This window comes from Prinia subflava, chromosome 14 (genome assembly GCF_021018805.1).
Source record: "Prinia subflava isolate CZ2003 ecotype Zambia chromosome 14, Cam_Psub_1.2, whole genome shotgun sequence".
Lineage (NCBI taxonomy): Eukaryota > Metazoa > Chordata > Aves > Passeriformes > Cisticolidae > Prinia > Prinia subflava.
This window is the reverse complement of record NC_086260.1, coordinates 3,673,290-3,697,697: the sequence shown is the minus strand read 5'-3', so window position 1 is coordinate 3,697,697 and position 24,408 is coordinate 3,673,290. Positions and strand designations below refer to the sequence as shown.

At 48.4% G+C, this 24,408-nt stretch overlaps 1 protein-coding gene across 5 annotated transcripts in view; it reads right to left on the bottom strand.

Moving 5' to 3' along the window:
* Positions 1-10,286, bottom strand: part of FOXP1 (forkhead box P1) — a 379,483-nt gene extending 369,197 nt beyond the window's left edge. For 4 of the 5 annotated variants that reach the window (XM_063411788.1, XM_063411793.1, XM_063411794.1 and 1 more), the window contains exon 1: positions 10,166-10,286. The gene's annotated coding sequence lies outside the window, so the exon portion shown is untranslated. Of the gene's footprint in view, positions 1-9,410; positions 9,567-10,165 lie in introns of those variants that run through there. The other variant, XM_063411789.1, reaches the window with a different exon arrangement.
* Between the last annotated feature and the right edge of the window lie 14,122 nt (positions 10,287-24,408).

Here is a 24,408-nt window from a genome sequence, read left to right as displayed (position 1 = left end):
TCTGAAAAATAAATAGGAAATATTTAGCCTTCTCCGACTGTTTAATGCCAGGAATATGCTGGATAGGTTTAAGATATTTTAGTTTAACTCGCAGGCAGTGTTCCATTTTAACTTTTAGGAAATAGTATTTTTGAATGCTGCAGATACCACTTTTATAGAAGTGAAGAAAAAAAAAAACCAGAACAGATATACATGGTACAAAATCAGCTAAAATATACCAAGATGGATTTTTCCCATTCTCAGTTAAATCCTGTAAATAAAATGATGGATTAGAAAGGATTCTTGAGCAAGACCATCATTTCTCACACTACTGGCCCTCAGAAAACTCTGATGGGTTAAGCCAGAGAAAAACTTTAAAATACTTGTACAAACAATAATTTTGCTGCATACTTCTGACACTCCTCTTTCAAAGCATTTTAGGTATCAAGTAATTAATTTATCATTGAAAAATACATTTTCTCTTTTCCAAATCTACAACTCGGGAGCTTTACAAACCTTAATATATATTATCTGAACACACATGCACAGGCATAACATTAAAAACTAACAAAAACAATTTATTACAAACTATTTCAGAGCCACCTTCTCCCAGTACTCATTTAATTCAATGAGAGCAGGATAGGGCCCCTGACAACTCTCTGATTAAAATTAATTACTAAAGCTTTTAAGACATTATTACTATTGCAAAACTTACTGAGAAAAATCTCTCTTCTAAATCTGCTAATGCAGGTACAGGCCATGATGTTCTGCACAAATACCCAAAGACATTCTTGTATGTCAGACACATGAATATTCTAAGAATTTGTTATATAGCCAAAGTGATTCTCTTTTAACTTTATTTTTTTTTAACTCAGTCCATCCAAGGAAGCTCCCATGATTTCAACAGGGGTATTTAGGGCCTAGGCCACATAACTGAAGCTAAATCTGCCTGTCTCATGGAAATACAACTATTTATGAAATTCACCCGAGGGGAAGGAATAATTTACAGTACACTGATCAACAGAGTTTGCATGGTACTGTCTGAAGGAGCCCTGCTATGAAATTAGCAAGTATCAATACTAACACAATTGTGCCACTGGGTTCTGCTGTTTGCAGGGCAGAATCCGTCTCTCGCACAGAAAATTTCAGTTTGGGTGTAGTTTCAGCATCACTAACTGCAGTATTAGAAGTTGGGACCATTATAGAAGAAACAGCAGCGATTTGATGGGGTTAATACCAAATTCTGTGATTTGCTGAGGCAAAAAAAGGATCGAAGCCAGGCAGAGAGTTTGGGAGCAGGGGATCCACAAGGGCTGACACAGCCCCTGCTCCTCCCATCCAGGGGCTTCAATTGCATCCCTGAAAAAAGAAACTGGGGGAAATACTGCCACTGGTCTCCTCTGCCTGCCTGCTGCTCTACCTGCTCATGCATCATCCCCAAAACACACTTTAGACTGACTGAGCACCCTCCAATGTCAAAACCCTGGCCAGGCACATCCTTCCCTGGACTGCCAGCCCTTCCCAGCCAAACCCAGCCTCAGTGTGCTCCAAACCCAATGTTTGGAGCCACTCCATGATGCCCCACAGCCCCCTGCCCTGCACTGCACTGCACTGCCTTGAAGGGGATTTCTGCCACAGGAGGAAAAGGAGGATTTACAAGACTGATTTTAATGGATTTTTTCTTTCCAGCACAAGTATAAAACGTGGGAACTGGGCTGGACGAGCTGCCTGAGCGGCTAACACAGATTTGTCATGAGGTTCATGGAAGACAGAGTTCATGACTCACTGTCAGTGAGCTCACTATTACAACATAAAAACCATTATTAAAAATAAAAACGCAGGCACCAAAAGGAACACTTCAAGAAGGTTTTAACTTCTTAATCCCAAACAGAACATCCTTGAAATGAGGCTCGCAGCAGGCCCACCAGACAAAATCCATAAAACACAACCTTGTTATCAAAAATCTACTGGAACAGCAGATTTTAGTTGAAAACCCCGCTCCCTATTTCTGCTCCTTTGTTTATTCCCAGAAGTTTCTTAGGATGAGGTGTCTCACTCACGCTCATCTCCCAGCTTTCCAGCAGCAGAAAAACATACACTTCACATTCGCTGTGCGACACCAGGAAGACCAGCTTCTTAAAACTGACATGGATTCCTAAAGAAATATCAGTTAATTACTTAATCCTCCTTAATGGAATGATCAACATCCTTTCAGCAAACAAGGCTGTGATGATTTAACGTTTTACTGCACTGGCAGAATTAACCCCACTCCTCTCCCGTCTGCTGCGACCGCTCGTTTCTTTAGAATCAGTTCCATTTTTCACTTCTGCAGAGCAACCCCTGCACCCAGGCAGAGAAAAAACACCAACAGACAAAAACCTGACTCAGTGTTATTCTGCCAAGGCCTGACCTGCACACTGACAGAAAGGCAGGTGGCCCGGGCACCCAGGAAATCAAGGTACAAGGCAGCACAGAGCAACAAGCCCAGCGTGAGCCCTGCAACAACTTCATCAGCATCCCAGGAGCACCACTTCAAAAGGAGCCGGGGAGGGATGTTTGAATCCCAGCTCAGACAGCTCCTGAATCCCTGAAAACCCCCGGCTGTCGTTCTGGCAAGAACAAAAGTCATTTCAGGGCTCCACTGCTCGCTGCAACCAGTCCCAGGCTCAGACAGAATTCTGCAGGCAAGTGTCGCGCAGGAAAGGGAATTCAGCATCGATTATTGTGATCAGATGTTTCGTGGCTGCTCTGAACACTCCAGCAATCCCCCCTCAACATTTTATCTTCCTTTATCACAAGGTTTTTAATAGAGACATGACATTCTGCTTACTGCTGGGCTCTCTCTATTTATCTCTCTCTTAACAACACTTTGGCATCATCGGCTCCGCTATCTAAATCAGCAATAGTGCACGTCCGGTCACATAAAACCAGAGAGGGCTTCCCGAGATGCCTCGGGAACTCTGACTACTCTGGTTTACTAATGTGTTAATATGCCCCATCCACTAATTAATGAACAAACAGCTTAGCCAGGGAGCTGGGGGAGGGACACCAACACGAAGGCAGCGGAGAGCCCAAGGAAAGACACTTGACCCTAATTGTTAGCAACAAGATGACAAGACTGATCGGGAAGTACAGCTAAAACTCAGATCCAACATGAAAGGAAATGTCTGGCGAAGAGGGGAAATCTAACGATGCCATTGGAGGCTGCAGCCAACCTGCCACACTGTGCCACCTTCTGTCGGGCTGTCAGCGCTCAGTGCCCAGCACCTGGCCCGGGCTCCTCAGCACCACGCTCCCTCACATCCCTCTCTCCATGCCCAAATCCTCATCCTCCTCCTGCGACCCTGCAGCTCCAGGGTGTACACCCCAGCCAGGAAAAACTAGGAGTTTGCTCCAACCCATGACAGGGTGATGAGAAAGCGCGGCACACTCTGCACCTTCCCGGCAAAACCCGCCCGCAGAATCCCAGCCAGTGGGTTTTAAGCAGGGCCAAAGTTTGGCTGAAGTTTCAGACAGACACAGTTTTATACCTGGAGCAAAACATTTTTCACCTTAAAAACAGCCTGGACCACATACCACAACAGATATGCCTGCAGGTGCACCAGCAAGAGGGTGCTGTGCCCCGCGTGCACTTTGGGAAACACTTCCATATAGAGTTCAAACCTTTGGAAAAAAGGTTGTAAGCTCTTTCTACCTGAAAAATCAATTTAACTGAGAGTCCAAGTGCAAGAGATGCTGCTACACCGTGCTCTGGGACAGACACCCAGGAGAAAGTTGACTCACAGATGGCACATCCAGCGCAGACACACCGCGAACGCTGCGGAGCCCCAGTTTTCAGCACCAGCCTTTTCATTTCAGTGCCCAGTTTTTTAATTCAGTGCCTCTGAATTAAACTAACTTAGTGAGGAAACAGCTTCTCCTAATAAAAACACACCAGTGACAAGCATTGTACAGACAGCACCATTAGCAGTAAACAATACACGGGAGAATCATCCGAATAAAACATTCTGGGTATTTATTTGCGTTGCTTTCCAAGACCATTGCAACTGAATGGGAAACTGGAAGGGAAAGAAGCTCACAATTAGTTTCAGAATAGCACTCCCAGAAACACTGTAGCCTATCAGATCTATGTAAATATTTTACGATATGGGCTCCATTTCAGTAGATCTGTCAAGATATTTACAGGGCTTGACAGTATTTCTGGCTTTAATTAAATTTTCACACACATACTTTAATGTAATTTAAATAGATTATTAGTTGTCAGAATATAGTATAAATTTTGTTTACGATTTAGTTACTTTAAGTACTCACATTGAAGAAACTCATTTAACCCCCTGACAGAGGAGCATTAAGTGTTGAGATGAGACTTCTAAAGAGCTTCTACTGCCCTTTGCACTCTTGCAATAATCTTAAATTACTACAACTTAATTGCAATTTCAAGGCACTAAAATGGAGATGTTTTAAAAACAGCACCAGGAGGGTCAATGAGAAGAGAAAAATTATTTAGTCCTCCTCAGGTACCAGATGCCTCTTGGGGAGAAACTGATTTTGCCCACGCTCTTCTCTTTGCCCATTTTCCATAGAATCCCGACTTCATTTGCAGAATGATGCGGAACAAAAAGTCATCAGGATTATATTGGACACTTGCCACATCCAAACAGCCATTAGACATAAGCCTGCTCACTTGCATGCATGCAAGAGACCCGTGCCAGGAGAAAAGACAAAACCCTGGAGCGCATTTGCAGAGAAGGCTGCACACAACCAGAGCCAGCAGCTTCTCTGACTTGGGAGCTCCAGTGCTGGAGCAAGGAAAAAGAGCACGTGTTAAACCATTCCAGAAATCCCAACCACAAATACCTGATCTCCATAAAACAGCACAACTGATTCCTCTACAGCACACAATACAGCTTTTTAAAGTAAAAAACCACACAGATCCCACAATTCGGTTTCTCCTCTAATGACTGATTTATTCCATGCTGTTTTTTTCCCCCCTCTCTCTACACTGGCTGGTATCACCTTGTTACCTGCAGGAGCTGCAATCCCCAGCACAGCGAGCTGCGGGATCGCAGCGCGCAGCGAGCAGCGCCTCTGCCAGCGCAAACCCAACCACTTCTAGCAACCACGGGATCTTCTCCGTCTCTTCTCACAACGAGACGTTTCACAAGGATCTGGCCAAGGGAAAAACAATCAGACTCACGATTTGAGCACCGCTGTGCCTCAGCACGGCCGGCGCTGACGCACGTCCTCGGTGGCGCGACGTTAAGGGCTCCCAGCCTGGCCATACCTTTTGAAGCACCAGAATAAAGTTTGCTTGCCAGGACCTCTAAGAACGGTCTCAAAGACGCTGCTGATCTCTAGTGCACTCACTGCGTCTCTAAATTCCACCTAGCAAATGCTTTCTGGCTGCTCCTGCATGTCACATCTCTGCTGAAGCGCTCGCCGGGTGTGAAAACACGCTACTATACGTGGAGGGAGGGGGAGAAAAAGTTTCAGTGATACGAGTTAGTGGCACAGACCAGAAGCCAAAGGCAGCAACATCAGCAGCAGCCCCAGTTGATGCCAGCACACTCTGGATCAGGCCCAGGGCAGCCGACTGCACCCCCAGCTCAACCCTGGCGACACAGGGACCACGCCATGCCCACGGGCCACGTTCAGAGCAGGGTGTCACCGTGTCCCCACGCTGCTGGCCACCCCCTGGGCTTCCCCTCCAGCCACCAGCCCCTTCCCACCTGCTTCCCCAGCACAGGCTCGCAGGGAAAAGCTCTGGGAAGCAACCTAACAGCAAGGCTCATCTGAGGAATAATAATTAAAATGCGCTATTTCATTCAGCTTAAATACGGACAGCAAACAAAACCCTCGTGCAGCCGAGCCCTGCAGGGCCTGATCCCGCTGTCCCTGCAGTGGGAACCCCCGGGAAAGCTCTCTCCCAGGAGCCCTGTCCCTGCACACACGATGCTGGATGTGCTAGGAAAGGCAGGAGAGGCCTGAGCAAACGCTGCACCACCAAAAGACACCCAGCTACCTGCAAAAACCCCACCGAGCCTTCTTCAGCCCTGGCTCAGCTGCGTAAAAATATTTCAGCTCAGTGCCTTGAAGTTGCAATTAAATTGTAGTAATTTAAGATTATCACAAGAGCAAAGGGCAGCAGCAGCTCTTCAGCAGACTCCTCTCACCACTTAATGCTTCTCAGTCTTGGGGTTAAATGAGCTTCTTTAGTATAAGTACCTTAAAGCAAGTGAATCGTAAACAAAATTTATACTATTTTCTGACAGCATATAATCTATTTAAATTTATTAAAGCTTCTCGGAGAAAATTTAAGATGACAGAAGTATCATTATGCCCCATAAATAACCGGACAGCCTTGCCGAAATCACTGTATTTTAAATACATATCCTACATAGGTGTGCGTATATATGTTATTTCATTTGATACGCAAATGCACGCTCAACAGATATTTCACAAAAGGAATTGTGTTATCCAGTTCAATCTCTCCATATAAATGACCACAAGAGGTACGAATACTAAGCACTAGATACATTCCATATATTTGCCTTTTTACTACCAGCCTTTTTCCTAATTTTTACAGTGCTACGAAACAGGAGCAATTCAGGAGCTACAAACATTTACAGTATATCACATCAAGGATGATAATGCAAATTTTAGCTCTGAAAAAAGGTGATCCCCTCCATGAGAAACACACACTGCAGCGTATGCTGCACGCTAATGTCCGATGCACAATTCCCTGCTCAACTTCCCTGCTCCTTCTCCCACCAGGGCAAAACCCAGCTGTGTTACGGTTACTGGTGGAACTGATTTAAGCAGAAAATGTTTATAGATGTTAAAAACCATTACACATTACGCAAAATGGCTTAATAGCATACATGTGCATGTTTAATGCACATACTTTTTTACTGTCTAATTAAAATATATACCGTAAAAATCTACAGGCTTTAGAATAAGTTACTCAGGACAGTTATGAAACCTTACCTTACAGAAAGTATAAAGTACTTATTGTGAGATCTGCACTGCTAATTAAAAAAAAGCTTGTGCAAAAAGATTTGGGATTTCTTAATTCTTCAGCAGATGTGCACTTGGTCTGCCTCCTGATTAATATACATTAGGGTAACAGCCTCTTACTAGGATTTTTTTTTAATAGATATTTCCCTTGTTTTAGAATACTTTAAAGAAATGAAAGGGACACATTTGCAAAGTTTGCGATCAAGTGTTTGAATACAAACATGAAACTCACAGAGCAAAACTAACCTTACTCCCCTGGTTCAGTTCAATTAGTACCTAAACCCTAACTGTTTATTGAAGTAAAATCAAGTGTCTATTAATACTCTTTACTGGTATTTGTACTGAAAAACTACACAGTAACAGTCTCTCTGACACAGGCATGAAGACACATTACACACAGTCTTGTAAAAATCCCGGCGTATCAAAACCAAGGTCCAGCCTGACTGCCTGGCAACATGTTTGAAGGAAAGATATTACAAGTTTTCCAAACTCTAGGAATGCAGTCATCCAACATACAGAGCTTAATCACAACCAAACTCCTCTATTATAAACCAACACAGAACTTACACACAGAGAGAAAAAAAAATCCACATTTCCTTACAATTCAGCGATCCAGAAATAAAGGCTGAATTCCACAGAACTTTTACGTTTTTCTGCATTGCACTACTGTAATGCCTTCTTCTCTGCAGCTCTGGACAGCGTAAACAAAATTAAATCCTAAGTCCCTCTGAAAGTGTAAAAATGCACTTCAAACCATCATCACTTAAAAAAAAAATAAACCCCAAACCCCAGCCCATGCACAAAAAAACTAACTTTGCAATCAAAATCGTAAGCAACAGAAAGCCTTGTTTGAAATAGTAATTATTTTTCTCAGAGTTATCCTTTGGTTTCACAACAAAGATCAGCATTTGTAATGGTCCATTTCTGCATAAGTGAACATATAGCCTTGCTGCCTGATCGAATAGTCCAGAGCTTTCAGTGAAGCAGCTCCTGACAACAGCCCAGCAGCAGCTTTGTTTGATCTCTCCTGCCTTCCTTAATCTGGGTTGTCAAGGTTCACTTGTTGGAGGCTGTTTACTTTACTTTTTCCAGAAAAAAAAAAAAAAAAGTGATTTTTTTTTTCCTGTCTCTCATACAATGACTAATCCAAAGACTAAGGGGGAAGAATGCTGCCAATGCAAGATGTTAAAGCTACAATACCTTTTTGCAATGAGATTTTAGCCGACACCTTTTGAATGGTAACTAGTGGAGAGCTTCCTCCCCCAGTACCCTGGTCCATTCAATATGGTTGGGAGATAGTTCAAACAAAGTGTGCAGGGGAAAAGCTTCAGAGGAGAGGAGCTGAAACAAGAAGCCCCGATTTCCCTGGCTTCCCCCAAATCTAGCTGCCGAGATGCACGGTACCTCCTTGCCCACACTCACTTCTCTGGAAACTTGAGTTATTTCAGGCTCTTTTAAACTTACAAAACGTAAGAGCGTCTCACCAGCAACAGAAACTGTAAAAATAATATTAAACCGAGCAAAACGCCTGTTTTCCAAAATATTAAAGCAAGCCATGGATTAGCAGCACGGGGGAAAAAAAGTTTCTTCGATGACCTGCTTGCAACTTTGTCTAATTAAGCAGCTGTCACTTGTGACATCAACATTTGGTCAAAACAGGTAAAAATCCAACTTTAGAAAAACTGTATGGAAAAGAAACACAGTTTACAGAACTGTTTTAATATTTAAAACCATCCAGCACCCCAGAAATCAGCAGGCTATATGGTGTAGACGACACGCTACGAGCAGTACACATCCATTACTCACTCCGAGAGCAGTTACTAAAAATGAAACCTTAAACTTCTGAGCACAGAAGTTGGGCTGCAGCTTCTCTACAGAAGCGGCGGAGAGAGCGCTCGCAGGCGGCAGATGCCTCGGGAAGGGACGGGAGGGCTGCGCGCCGCCGCCAGGCTCGAGGGGAACCGGAGGGATAAGGACGGGAGAAAAATAATTAAAAAACAACAACAAAAAAGTAATCTCGCTCGGCTTGGTTCACTCAAAGCAAAAACACGCAATTAAAATCATTACAGCGAAGTGGCAGCAGAAGGCTCGCTGGAAGCGCGGCGCTCCGCAGCCGGCCCGGCGATGCTCTCCGCTCATTAACAGCGGCCGGGCGGTGCGGAGGGGCCGCGCTGCGCCCCGCGGAGCCCTGCCCGCGCCCCGCTCGCTGCGCTGGTTTCGGTTTTTCTTGGGTTTCTTTTTTTTTTTTTTTTTTCCGGAAAGAAAGAAACCCTCAAACCGGCGGGGCGGGGGTGGGCAGGAGGGAGGCGCGGACACGCTGCTCGGCCGCCTGCAGCGCGCACCCCTGCGCTGCCCGGGGACGCGGCCGCGCAGCGCTGCGCGGGCCGGCAGGTGCGCGGAGCGGCCTCACTTACCGGGCAGCGGCGGCGGCTCCGCGGCGCGCAGCGAGCCGCGGCTCCGTCCCGAGGCTCCGCACCGCGGGGCTGCGCGGGAGGGGGACGTGCGCGCACACACGCGCGCGAAGGATGCGCGGTCCGCACCCGCGCAGCGAGAAGTTGCGCCGGGATGAGCTGGGGAGGCGCGGGTGTTTATTCAAACACTTCGTTTCAAAAAAAAAAAAAAAGAAATGGGGGGGATGGGCCCAGCGCGTCCCAGGGACCCGCGGTGGGGGCGGATGCGCGGCGCGGGGCTCCGCGCCTGCGGAAGGGGCTGCGCGGGCGTAAAGCCGCAACAGGTGCCCGGTGAAGGGGGAACGGGCGGCCGGGCGCTGCGCGGGGGGGGCGCGGCCCCAGCGCAACTTCTTGCCCCGAGTGCCGAAGTTGGGGCGTACGCGCCCCTTGCGCGGCAGCGCGGAGGGACCCGGCGGAAAACACGCGGAAAGCACGAGCGGGGATGGGAGGGGGGCGGGACGCGCCGCATCCCACCACGGCGGGGAGTGCGCGCAGCGCGGGGCGGGGGGGAAGTTTCCAAAGTGGGCGGGGAGGGGGTACGGGTGGCCCCGCGGCCCGGGGAGGGGGCTCCGCATCCGCGCACCGCCGCCCCACATCCCCCCACCCCCCGGTACCGCGGCGGCGGTCGGGGAGGGGCGGCCGAGCACGTGGGGCCGGCGGGGGGAAAAGTGCAACAGCCCCGGAGGAGCGGGGAAAGTGTCGGGGGGCGCCGGACTCACCCGCAGGACTCGGCCCTGCCGCTGCCCAGCACGGCGCGGCCGCGGCGCGGGCGGGCGGCGGCGCGGAGCGGCGCGGGGCTGCCTCCGTCCCGTCCCTCCCTCCCGTCCCTCCGGCACGCCGAGCCCGGGCGGCGCGGCGGCGTGCTCCGCCGCTCGGTAAATAACAATAGAGCCCTCCGCCCGGCGCCGCGCCCGCGGGCCCCGCACGCCGCCCCGCCGCGCCCCCGCCCCGCGCCGCCCCGCGCCCCCTCCCCGCCCCGCGCAGCCCCGCGCGGGCGGGCCGGGGGCGGCCCGCGACACCCCCGCGGAGGGAGATGTTGTTATTTTTTGCTGTTGTCAGTCTCTGACGTCACATCCACCTGCTGGGTAAACAAGGCTCGGCGCAAGGGAAAAATAATAATAAAAAAAAAATAAAATAATAGAAGCGGGGGGTGAAGCGCGCAAGGGGTGAAGGGCGAGAGCCCCGCAGGCGCGGAGCTCCGCGGAGAACGGCCGGGGGGGCGGGGGGGCCGGGCCGGGGGAGGCGGGGCGGCCCCACGGGGAAGCGAAAGTGGCGGCGGAGCGGGGCGCGCAGCGCTGCGCATCCCTGCGCACCCCGCGGGACAGCGCAGCGCCCGGGCCTGGGCCGCCCCGTCGGCTGCGCACCCCGGCCAACTTTTCCGCAGCCGCGCGATGAGCCGCGGGCATCGGGCCAGCGGAGCTGGGGGATGCGGGGGGACCCCCGAGTGCCTTCCGCGGGCACCCGCGGAGCCGCCTTACCTGCGCGGAGCGGCGAGGCGGGCGCTGCCCGCGTTCCCCCCGCAGCGCTCGCCGCTGTGGGCGCAAACAGCGCTCTGACACTCTGCGCGGGTGCGCAGCGGCGCGCACCGGCCGCTGAGCGGGACTGACCGTCCCGAGGGCCGGGCTGGGTGCGGAGCCGCTCCGCGGGGGTGGGTCCGCATCTCGGTGGGTGCGCGGAGCGGCGGCGCTCCCGGCCGCGCCGTCGGGGCTCCCGAGGAGAGGGGCGGCAGCGGCCGCGGGGAGAGGGCGAGAAGGGGCAGAGTCGGGACCACGCTGCTGCCCCGGCCCTGCGGCTCCGGCACTCGTGCACCGCGAATTTTAGCAGCACCGACGGCCTTAGCGCGGATTTGGAACCTCCGGCGGAGCGGGGGCTCCCCTGACGGCGGCCGGAGCAGGCGAGGGGAGCGGCCCCGCCGGGCAGCCCCTTGCCCTGCCCGGGACCCCGGCCCGCTGCCGGCAGCACCGAGGGGACGGGGCTCGGTCGTCGGGCGCCCCGCAGGGATGGAGCGCGCCCTGCCCGGCGCTGCGGGCGGGAGTCAGCGGGCGGCCGCGAAGTTACCGAGCGACCGACTAGTTCGGGGGAAAAACTCTTTCCTTGACCCGCCCGGCTTTCTTCCCTCCCATTGTTTTTTTGGGCGATCGCCTGTGGCTGCCCGCAGGACTGACCCGCGGCCGGGGGCGATAGTTTCACACGCTGTCAGGAGCGGTACCGCGGGGCGAACCGCGCCCGCCGGAGCCCCGCGCCGAGCCCAGCCTCTCCCGTAGTCCTGGTCCCCGTCCCCGTCCCCCGCCCGGCCCCGGCGGCTCCGGCAGCAGCGCCGGGCCCGCGGCGCCACCTCCCGGCGGAACGGCGGGAGCCGCTCCGGCAGCAATTAAGACCTGGAATTACCCTAATAGCGAGGTACTTATGCCTAATTCATTATATTTTAAATAATTAAGAGCGGAAAATCGCTGCAAATAAATATTTGCGGAGGTGATGCTCGCGCCGCCGCCGGAGCGGTGCGCTCAGACCGGCGGGGAGCGCTCGGGGCCGCCGCCGGGCGCTGCGGGGCCGGGAACGGGCGAGAGCCAGGAGCGGAGCGTTCAGCATCCCGCTTCTCCAGCCCCGGTACCGACGGAGACACCGGGGGTTTATGTGACCGGCTGGACCACTTTAAAAGAAAACATCAGTTTCAGCGTGTCTTGTTATATTTTTTAGTTCATGTCTTTCTTCAGTAGGAAGGAAAAGGAGCTAAACGTGTTAAAAGAGCGGTTTTGAAACCTCTCCCCTAAACAGCTAAAAAAAAACCCCAACTTGTTTTACATTTCATCCTCAAATAAATGCTTATTGGCTACTTCTTCATCTCCTGTTTTTAACTTCACGCATCCAAACCAGTGTATCAACTCTGTAAAACATGATTAATTCCACAGACAGTACCAGCGGTGGGACTTGTCCCTCCCCCTCTGCCGATGTAGCTGCTAATTGTACTTGAATTGTTTACTGCTGTATTGTTTTACAAGTGCCTGGAGAAAGATGCTTGATATTCCCACCACCGGCAGAACTATCCCAAGAGCAAATGCTTGGCAGATTTTGGCAGGGATGTACACAGGCTACAACTACAGCTTGTTAGCTGAAAAAAAAAAAAAATTATGAAGGTGATGACGCCTCTGTAATTATAGGTGTTACTTGTTATAAAGTCAGAATGTTTTCCAAGCTACTGTAATGCCACACCTCCAATGTCCCAGGAGCCAGGCCTTGGAGTCCTTTCCGCCTTAGTCACCGGTTTATGAGGCTTTGCAGAGCACAGCACCAGGCTGCACGGCGGGTTCCTGGCCCACTTGGCACTCCTGCGTAGGTGCAAAGCCCGTGTGGGTACTCAGCTGCTATTTTACCTTCTACATCAGACATGAAAAGATGAGACTCACACTATGCACTGCCCCAAAAAGTTGGTGGACATAAAGAGAAATATACATTGGATTTACAGCCTGGTTTTATGATTACCTGACTTTGTTTCAAGTAAGTGCAAGCAGAAGCAGCCCTGTGAGGACCCTCATGCTGCAAATTGAGGCAAAGCCCCTTCTTGGCAAGATGGTGGTTGCTGCTTTCCACATTTCTTTGTTTTCGGTGTGGTCAGGGCAAGCCAGATCAGTCTGGCAACAAAAAACCTTCAAAAAAGTAGAAAATGCAGCTCTGCCCATCACATGGTACATGGGCAAGGTAAAATAACTGGACCTTTCTTTTGCTCAGAGAACATCGAGGGCAGGAAAAGTCAACTTGCCTATGAGGAAGAATTTTAAAAGGTGTAAACATCAGCTTAGAGACCAAGCCCAATGTTCTTGGCAACACTTGCACCAGCCTTAGTGGAAGGAGAATCTGTTCTCCAACTGGGGAAGTCCCACAAAGAGATAATGCAATACAGCCAAGGCCTCAAGTTGGCTTGTCTGACAAAATGAAAAGGGTAAGTTATCCCAAATGAGAGCTATAACCAAACCCACATATTTTTTAAATAAAATATTGTTGTTGGGGAGGGGGGTTTCCAGCATCCCAAATTCTGATCCCTCAGTTGCAAACACATTTGCATCCTTCATCTGCTTTTGCTGTTATACTTTCCCAGTTTCCCTGGCCACAGTAGAAGCCGTGTCCTGGCCTGTGCTGGGAGGACAAGCTGGAGCAGAACTGAGCCTCCATGTGCCAGGAGGTGCCTGGCAGGACAGGGCTGCCCTGCAGCCACCCCAGGGGCTGGTGCTGTGCTGGCTGTGGCAGAGCAGGCAGCGAGCAGCACAGCCAGCTCAGTGCTGCCAGTGAGGGAGAGAAATGGCTGTGCTGCCCCACAGCATCCCCATGCAGGCAGAGCAGGCTGGAGCCTGGCTCCACACACAGGGCAGCGGGAGGCAGGCACAGAATCAGTGACGTTTTGCTGTGTTGTGAGTCCAGAGGAGCCCCACTGCAGTCAGAGTTGGTTTGGATCTGCATGGGCAGTGTAGAGACACGAGTCTTGGATTCACCCCAGACTCCTCTGGGCTCCTGGTGGATGGGAAAGGCTCCCCACGTCTGTACCCACACTAATCCTCTTTACTCCTGGAGGTGTCCCTCCAGCCGCCACTGCACCAGAAGCCACCCAGAGATAACTTTTCTATAGCACATTTCCATTTGTCCTGAGCTGCCAGCCAATACATATTTCCTTTTCCTGTGGGGGCAATGAATAGCCATTGTATTTGCGTTGGACTATTAATCTGCCTGAATTTGGTCGAGATTCTTAAATGAATATTCATGGGAATTAATGTCATTTAATTCCTATTGCTTCCTGAATATAATTACGTGCCGTACGTGAATTGGCAAACGCCACAAGACATCCAATCTTGTTGAAAGTCTGTGACCGATTAAACACTATGAGCTGGACACTCGTGCAGTACTGAAGATGCACAAAGCACTGCCAAGATGCAGCTTGACTTCAGCAGAGGAAACCAATAAAAGAGGGAAGATGTACACTGTAGAAAGCAAACACCACCTTGAGGGATAGAAACTATGATTAATAAGGTATTTTAATACAAGCTCTTCCCCAGGTATTTGTCTACATGTAGGGTGTACATTAAACATTTATATTATTTTGAAAAAAGCTTTATTTCTTCCACTTGCTCACCCACAGAAAAATGTCTTTCAGGGCCTCCTATGCTGGCCTCTTCTGAGAGACAGCATCTCTTGGAAGACCTTCAGCACATCCTACAAATACGAAGTGCCCAAGTGCAATCCTCCTTCTCCCAGCAGCCCGCCTGCCAAAGCTCACGCTGTTCCCCGAATAATAAAGCATAATCAGCTCTGTATTAAAGCAAAGCCCGTCCCCAGCGTCAGTGCTACCAACCCCTGTCGTAACATAACAAGGACTCTTCCCAAAATATTTGGGCTTGCCCTGTCACAGTGAGAGGCGTTCAAGTTCAGCGCTCTGTCAACAATGCCAGGTGTCTCCTGAACCTCCGGCACCCGAGCCAAGAGAGAGGGCTCAGAAGCACAGGAATAATCATTATTCACATTACTAAAATGTAACGGAATGTTTAAACAGATAACGTAACACAATCCCTCACAGCAGAAAAAAAAGGAAATACTGTTTATTATTTATCCCTGTCAGATAGAAAATGAACTCAATCTCCTGGAAAGCAAAAGCAAGGCTCCTTTTTTTTTTTCTCCCCTTCTTTCTGCAACTGACAGCCATGAAAAAAATATTCTATTGTGGCAGCTGCGCCCCTTCAAAGGGGCTGATGTTCGCTGTGGTTCTTGATAAACCAACTGGCAAATTTTGGGGGTGAAAAATAAGTGACTTGAAGCCAAACACATTTAAGAAAAAAAAGCCTTGTGAAATCAAAAATCCAAGAACAATTTCATGTTGAGTCAATCTGAAGATTTCATTTCAATTTTGATTTTTTTGGGGGAATAAGAAAAAAGACACACACCCCCTTGCTTGAAAATAAAATTAAAGGACATTTTGAACACAAAGTAGTTTCAAAATGAAAAATCAAAGTGTTTCATGTCAGAAGTGTCAAAACTAACAGCTTCAGCATTTGTCAGAGCTTTTTTGAGTTTTTATAAATGACAAGTTTGGCATGTGTGCACAGACCGTTTTGGTGCTGCTGAATCTGCATTTTTGCATGCAAAAAAAAAAATTGGTCGGGTGAAATTTTCTGCGGAGAAACCGCTTGCCATTCCCTTTGTGTGGAGACCAGCAGCACTCTCCCCCACGGCTGTGCTGTGCAGGAGCCTCACTGACACCTCCAGCTCCTCTTTGGCTTATTAATATTTTACCCTTCAGTTTGCAGGACTCCACAGGCCTGGTCTTTTCCAGAACCAGCTCCCTGGTTAGCGGGAGGAGGTGCAAAGGTTAGGAGAGACCGACTGTGCATCTCCAGCTTGATGTGCTGCTGTGTGACAGGCGGCCACGGACCTATCCTAAGGTGACATTAGGTAATTTATTAGCTTATTTCATTGCTGCTAAGCTCCCTTTCATCAGCTCACTGCCTCCCAAAAGTGAGGGTTTTCCAAAAATGTTTTATCCCCAAAAGTTGGGAGAGGTTATGGTCAGGTTTGCAGCATGTGGCAGGAGAGCAAGGGTGGAAAGTGAAGTGTGTAGCACCTGAATTAAGACATTTAATTTAAAATCCTAAATTACATAAAAACCCACTTAAGTTACATAAATGCTATTGCTATAAAAATGTACCACCAAGCATTTACAATATTAGCAACTGAATATATTCTTGCTAGGAAAGCAGCAGCCACCCGGATTTTGCAGGTCTGCTAGGCTTCCAGCCTAGCTGACTTTGCTGCAGGTTTGGGACAGTGCCTAGTCCCCTGGGAAGGCAGCAAATAAGATCTTCTGCAGATAGCAGACACCTACCTGCCTTTTGCTACCCAATTTCTGTAACACTTTCTACATCTCTCTGATGACAGCGACACTTCTTGCTGTATCTTGACAACTCCTAATTAACCCAATCTCAGCATCTCTGAAGCTTTCCGAGAAAACCAGCGTACTTCTCTAGAGCAAGAGACCAAATCCAAAACACCATCTCCTCCTCTGACCTCCAGCACAGCCTTTACTCCACAGGGGATACAAACCCCAGGTCACATGTAACGTGACTCTGCTAAAAGCCAGATCAGCTCCTTCCCTGCCTTCCTGGAAGGCAGCATTGGAAGCCAGCAGAGAAGGAAACAGATTTCTAACATCTTGTTGGCATTTCTGGGTCTGCTTAAGCTCCTGCTGCAGGAGCACATGCAGAAATCTCCACGAGGACATGCCACACTTTCAGCTTCCAGTGGAACAAGCAGTCTCATCTCAGGGAATTGGTCTCCTCACTCCCTGCCCTGCTCTCCCCACTAGTTCAGCATTGCCTGTGAAGGAGATGCAGTAATTGCAGCTTTCCCTGTGAAGGGTTTTCTGTTGATGCTGTCTCCAAAGTGTTCTATGCTGAAGCATTATTTCATCTTAACTTTTTCCACTATTATGACTATTTTTTAATCCAAAAGTCCAACATCAACAAAGATTAAAGCTTTTAGGCTAGTTACATATCTATGAAAACAACAGTCCCCTGTGTCTTGGGAGATAAACACTACCAGATGCTCTAGTAAACACCAGAAAGGGGAGAGAAGGGGTGGAAAAGAGAGTGGCCAGGAGAAGGAAAGGACTGAAAATAAGTTAGGAACAGCAGAACAGGAAAGCAGGAGAGTAAATTCCTGCTGTTTCTGGCTGTGTGGCAGTGAAGAGGTTAAACCCCAGTACACTGCCATCTCTAGACAGAACTACTTGTTATTGCATTGATAAAACCCCGGGTTGTGTTTTCCTTGTCCATTTTGACCCGTATCTGACGTTAGCATTGCAAATGATGTCTGTTGCCATTCAACTACTCAGAGTGAGCGGACAGAAACAAGACAGAGAGCTTAGCAAAGACCATGCTAATGGAAGGGGTGGGGAAAAGTCTGATTTACATGTAATTAATTATTATTTATGTAAAAACCATATCCTTGTGGTGGTTCTTGACATCATTTAAAGCTTCTTTTCAAAAGAGGAGTCCCCCCCCGTTAGTGCACTAATCTTTTCTGTGCTGCCAATATGAACTGTGACAACGCATGGCAGTCACGCTGGCCCATCATCACCACTTGCAGGGTTCTCCTCAACTGCTCAAAGGAGAGGAAAACAAGAATCCTGCCTCCTTCTGAACAGGTGATTTTGCCTTACCAGGGCCATGGAATGCTAGAGAATCATTCAGCAGGAAATAATCCGACCCGAGGCCAACACCATGCAGAAAAAGACAAAGTTATGCATTGCTATGGTGAAGAAGTTTCAGATTAAATAAATGTATTTTGTTCTGAACTTGTAAAATGATTAACTTATTTATTTGATTTCAGTATCTAATCACAAAATAATTACCTAACTCAGCCCCAAGGTATCTTGGCAATGTTGTTCAAGACACACTCCAGCACAGACAAAAGCTCCCGCGGGGAGACATCAATCATCTTCCCCTACAAATGAAACTGGTCCACAAAAATGAACGGCACGGCTCCACCCCAGCTCTTTCAAAATTCAGCTGTTTCACCCACAGCTCCAGTCCAGCACCCAGACACATCCCTGCCCACTGGTTTGCACAGGAGCTAGGTCAGACCTCAAGTGCATGGATTACATATGGCAGCATGACCCAATTTATTCAGGCTCTGCTGGACAAAATCTATACAGTGGGAAGTTTATTGACAGTGTCTCACTGGTTCTCTCTAATTTGTCAAAGAGGCTGCTGGGCAGGAAACTCTGTTAACCTCAATCATGGTAGGGACAGATTAAAGGGAGCTGGACTCAAAAACAGGCAGGTCTCCAGCCACCTTCTTAATAAAGAGAAAAACCCCACAGCACTACTTGGAGCAATTGGATGGGGTGGGAACTTTGGCTGGAGCCTGGGGACAGAGGCTGGACCGGATGGGATGGACAGTGCTTGTTTCAGGGAGGGAGAGATGTCCCCTGCACTCATGGCATTGTATTCTCCACATAGTCCACATGTCCCAGCACATCTCCCCACCCTCCCTCTCCCCCTCACCCACACCAGAGCATTTCTGCACACAGCACTGCCCCTGCCCTGCTGTCAGCTCACGGGGGACACGGGGACACTGGTGGCTGGCCCAGCTTCGTGAGGACACACAGGACAATCCAGGTTTTTCTGCCACAGGCCAGGTGTACCAAACCAGAAGCACCGCAGGCAGAAACCTGCCTGAAGGTTCCCACCTACCCTTCTGCTTTTAGACAACAGCACAACACATCCTGTTCTCCCATTGTCGCCTCCTTGTCAACTGCTGTGAGCACCAAAGTTTAGCTAATCCCACCTGAGAAAGGGTGGAAACCTCCCTTAAACATATATTTTTATCCCAAGTGAATAATTTCCAAACAGTACAAAGCACTATTTCCTTCAACCCTTGCAGATCTCAGCTGTGGTAGGATTTTCATTCTGGGTGAAATGGCTTGTCCAGCCTTGCCCAGTTTGTGAATGGGCTCAGATACCAGGCAGGCACCTGATATCCCAGTTGGAAGAAAGAAAAAAAAATTGCCCTAACAGAGAACCATCTTCCCCATTGCATTATTTGTTTTGTCAAAAGCAGCAAAAGCTACTGTCATCAGCTTGAGACAGAGCAAACTCAGCTCATGCTTGGCATGAGGAAATGTTTTTGTTTCTTGAAGCAGGCTCTAAGAAGGTCAACTTGTCTTGCCTGCCACTCCATTTCAGGCTTTAAATGTTTTTATTTTGTGTTTGCAATATTTTTGCCTATGTCATCATCAAAACATTCAAATTTTTGCTTGCTTTATATTTCTTTCGTTGTTTTTTTGGGTTTTTTTAAGGTCACCTTTACCATAGGGACAAGTAGGCCAATATCTGTATTACAACCTTCAAACTTGTTAAACTGAATGAGGTCAGTACAGGGACTGTTTTTCCTCGTGAAATTAGCACAATCATAGGGCAGAAATGTTTTCAGAGCTACTGAAAACTCTTTATCTGGTCAGTCTAGATACCAGATGTTTTCCTACAAATTCTTAGCTCTTTTTGGTTCACAACTGCTCTCTGCTGTCCTTGCACATCAAACATCTGCAGAGTCAAGACAGTGTTTTGAATCTCATAAAAAATTCAGGCTTTCAGGAGGGTTATTTTTTCTGCTGTGGGTTTTTTTTTCAGAGAGAAGATACTGTTTTAATGGGAGACCTCACACCCAAGAACCTTGTGGCTGTTTGTTCCTACCCACGATAATTCTCTGGCCAACACATTACAGCTTCCACCCCGATACTGTCAGAGGCACATTTCCTTCAACCCTATGACTCTGTTAATCACATCAAGTAATTTGTTTATGAAGTTCAATTCTACAAAGCCCAGCTTGGAAGCAGGTATTCATCCTCCCAGATACAAGCACTTCTGCTGTAATTTCTTTTAAAGTCAGAGCTGATCTTTATCTACAAAAGGCTGGAGCAATAAGTATTTGGTGTGTTTAGAAAACACGTCTCTCTCACCACACCTGCAGCCTGGCTGCCAGCTTTCGGCTGTGAGGACTCTCCACTGCTCTGGGAGATTCTGGTGCTGTAAACAAAGTGGTTTTCTCTGGATTCCCATGTCCCAGGTACCTCTCCCAAATGCTTCATGTACTTAGGTCCTAAAGGTCTTCATGCAGGTCCTGTTTCCACAGCATTTCCAAGGGTTTGGGAGGTGATGGTAACTGGGTTTTCTTCCACTTCTCCTCTAGATTGTCCTATTAATGACTTTACAAGAGATGCAGAAGAGCCTTCACTGTTGATCAAGAACAGAAACCATTTCAGGAGTTACTCCTAAGATTTTTTTTTTCCCCACCATTTATGTAAAAGAAAAATGAAATCCCATCTTTTTAGGCTTCTGCTGAAAATTTGTTACAACACCCAAACCTGCAGCTGTCTTCCACGAGCTGCTTCTACCTGACACAAGGTAATGTCCCACAAGCCTCTCCCTTGGCATCACTGGTGTTCATGTGGGTCATAGCAATGCCAGTGCCACTGAAGAAACAAACTTCAAAGTAAAAAGGAATGCCAGAGCCACAGAGACATGCCTGGGGGTGAGAGAACCAGGATAATAAACTCACAGCATCACCCTGGTGCCAACAACCCAGTACTTTTTGTGCCTCTCATTTATGCCTTGGAATGTTTTCCTAAGCCACCATTTCATTTTGGAGATGAAAACAACAGGCAAGGGTTAAATTGGAGCTGCCATCCCCCACCCCAGTCTATTCACTGCAGAAGGAAATCTGTCTCTCTCCCACCCCTCAGCATCCTGTCTGTGCTGCCTTGGAAAACACACAAGTCCCTCACGGCTTCCTGAGGGGCAGAGACCTCAGCCTGCTCCCAGCCCGCCTCCACCCCCCGAGCACCCTGCAGCATCCTGGTTTTCCCATGGCAGAGCACCCTTCCTGGAGGGCTTCAGCCACAGCAGCTTCTTCCCTCCCACCTGGCCTGGCCAGAGGAGCTGCTCTAGCAGCAACATCTCTGTCTCCTGGGCTTTACCCCAGCAGCTGCTCAAGCTTGGCCTTGGGTACAGCAGGTATCCCACAGCTACCACAGCTTTTCCATCACCAAGGCTGAATCAAATTCTTATGTGGCTTCTTCTCCCCCTTGTCCCCCTTTACCAGGTATACCCCACTGGCTCATTTTCTTTTTTTTTTCCTCTACAGTTGATGGGGACAGCCAAAAGGAACTTCAGAGTGCTCCCTCAAAGTCATCCCATCCTCATCCAGTGGGTTCCCCACTGGGTGACAAAGTTTTCCCATCCCTGTGACTCCAAGGAGCCAAGCCATGCTCAGAGCAATCTGAAGGTTTGGAACCCACAGGCAAGTTCCAGTGTTAAACCAAGTCACACAAACCTCACAAAGCCCCCCCAGAGGTCACACAGAGGTCACTGCTTTCCCCACAGGCCCTTGGCTGCTGCTGAGCACATTTGCTTTAACTGCATGGAAAGGTCAGCTCCAGAGCCTCAAGTCCTCACCAGCAGCTCAGAAAATGGACCAGTTCAGTTTCCCCTTCAGATACAGGGGCTGGGGGGCAGGAGGAGAAGGAGAAGCCAGCCCTGGGCACCTGAGGAGGCTCAGCATCTCCTGGAGCACCCAAAGACATCCCACCCACTACATCCACATAGCCCAGCACAGCAGGGAGGTGCTCAACACCCCCACGGCAGCATCACCTCTGAGCTGTGTCCATGCCATAAAGTGCAGTTTGAAGCACAGAATGGCCCTGCTGCCTTCAGTCCAGAGCTGGAGCAGCTTGGTGAGAGCTCTAGGGCTGGATGTCACAGAGACATGCCCTGAGAATGCTTCTGAAGGGCAGGTACTGCACACTCTGCATCCTCGTGGGGAATCTGTGCAGCCTAACTAGGGCACTGTGAATTCACACCCTGGCTCTCTGTGCTGGAACTTGTCCGTGGAGATGAGCCCCACATGGCTTCTTCCAACACTCCTGGTCCTGGGGAAGCAGCACAGAGAACTACAGTGTTGCCAAATCTAAACATTGAAAATCATGAGTCATAGTTTCCGAAAATTATCCCAGTGGTATTTAAAAAACAAAACAAAACAAAAAAACCAAAACAAAATTTAATGAATTCCATTTTTCATCTCTCAGATGACACCCAGAAGTTTCTCCACAGTTCTCAGTGCTAAAAACTCAAGGGAAAACAAACGCATGACAGAAAGCAGGAGTGGAGATTTTCATGCATTCTCATGATTCCAGAAGCTGGAGTTTTAAAGAAAAAGAAATAAACAACAAAAGGCTTATGATATAAAGATTATAATTTGGCTAGCAGCAGAAGTAAAATCTCATGGTTTATGTGACAAACCTCAACTGAATAACTCAGCTCAAAAACTTGGAGAAAGAAGGTGAAACATTCCAGTATCATTTTGGCTGCCAAAATAACAGAAACAATCGCGCAAAATTTCAACACAAGGAATGAAAAAATCAATGAGATTTTTCCCACTTTCATGAACTCAGCGACAAACAGATGTTGACAAAAAGATGTTGCAAATAGTTCTTGCTGTTGCTCAGCTGAGCCTGAGTCGCAATGTGAATGCATCTCTCGTTCATTAAGTCATCACTGCCGCTCACACACAGCAGCCAGTGCAGCGTCTCTGCACCCTTGGTGTTCCTTTGCAGCTTTTACCAGCACAACAGGGTTAACTTCAGCCTCTTGTACCATGTTAACAGTCAGAATTATTCTTATTTTGGCTGCAAGAACATACCTGTAGTGCTCTAAGAGAAAGGGGCACAGACCCTGTTTCAGACAGATAAAAAATCCCTGCTCCCTGGTAACATCTGTACTTTTTAATATGATTCTACAATTTGGACTGCAAGTATCAAAGGGCCCAGCTGGCTCCTGTGTGCTACTTTCTGTCCTCCTTCAGCAGTGAAGCAACCCTTAACTGTATTTACTCTGGATTACACCTCTAGGACCCAACCTAAATCCTACCAAATCCAAGAGGTGCTCTCCTGGAAAAAAGCCTTCCGAAATGGATCCCATGTCCAAATTGCAGATGACGCCATCACTGGTTTCATTTCAAGGCAATCCAGATGTTCAGTAAAGTGATTAGGAAGTGGTGTGTATCAAATATAAGATACTCCACATTGAATTAATGCATTTATTTGCTCTGAATGGTTTTCCAGGTCAGGGCAGCACTTTGCCTGTCACAAGTAAAGTGCTTTGACAGAACACATGGACATTTCAGCTGCTTAAACTGAGCCAGCAAACAGAATGGCCAGCAATTCCCAAGTCTCAGAAGAGTCCAAAGAAGTACTGTCTCTCTGATATATTTATTTCCTGGCCCACTAAATGCATGAGTTCAGGTCCCATTTGTCAGCATCCTTCATAGGAACAGCCATTTGAAAGGAAGCAAATAAACATAACAACATTATCGTGAGGTCATTGAGTTTTCAGCCTATTACTGGCTAGCAGGTGTGCAGAGTATCACTGAAATCAGCTAATATGGCCCTTTGGTTTGAAGAATTATTGCCAGGAACTTGTCTTGTCTCTTTGGGGTGCAGCACCTCTGCCCAGAAAGACTTTGTTGCTCCAGTGCTGTCCCCAAGCCAGGTGTCCATGCTTGTGGCACAGGGCTCTGGTACACAACCTGGCCTCAGCTCTGTGTCTGGGACAAGGTCAGCAAAACCTGCCCAGGACTAGCAAGAGCTTCTAAAGCCTTGTCTCAAACTACTGCAGACTATAACTGTCTCCTACCTCTCCTGTAGGGACCTACTGGGGGTTTTTCATTCCCTTCAACAAGGAAAAATGAGGACCAAAAACAGCTGAGAACACAACATGAGTGGATCCTCAGTTTGATTTCCATATTTAGCAATCCAAGAGAATCAGTAGCTCCCTTCTTCCTCCTTGTCAGAGAAGCATTCAGTGGATGTGTTGACTATTACCCCATCTGCCACAGATTTCTAGGGAGAATTACAGAAACAAGGTTCTCAGGCAATCACAGAAACACTAAATCCAGAGGCATCACATTCTCTGCTAATGGAAAGGAGCCACAGTCATGGGCAGGATCTCCAGTGTCAAGGTCCCTTCTGACTTCAGGCCTATGTCTCTTTTTCACTTGAGTTTCTCCCTACACCTTCTGCTTGTGAACAGGGGAGAACTCACAGGCACATGGGGGGAAAAAATCCAGATAAGAGAATGCAGCTGGGTTGTAATTTGTAGTTTCACAGTCCTTTGTGGATAAGCCCCAACACAATACATCCATTTGCCTGCAAATTCCGAATTGTGTTAAACCCACAGTAGTTCTAATGTAACAATATCTTCATGCTGAGCAACTTGAAGACTGCTGAGAAATACAGCACTTAAGCAGAACAAAAAGCAAATTCCCAGCAGCACCTTCCACCCCCATGTTTTTATTGAGTTTTAGTAGAAAAGAATTCAAAAATAAAGAGGGCCTGCAGACCAGACTAGGCATTGTCTGCATTAATTTG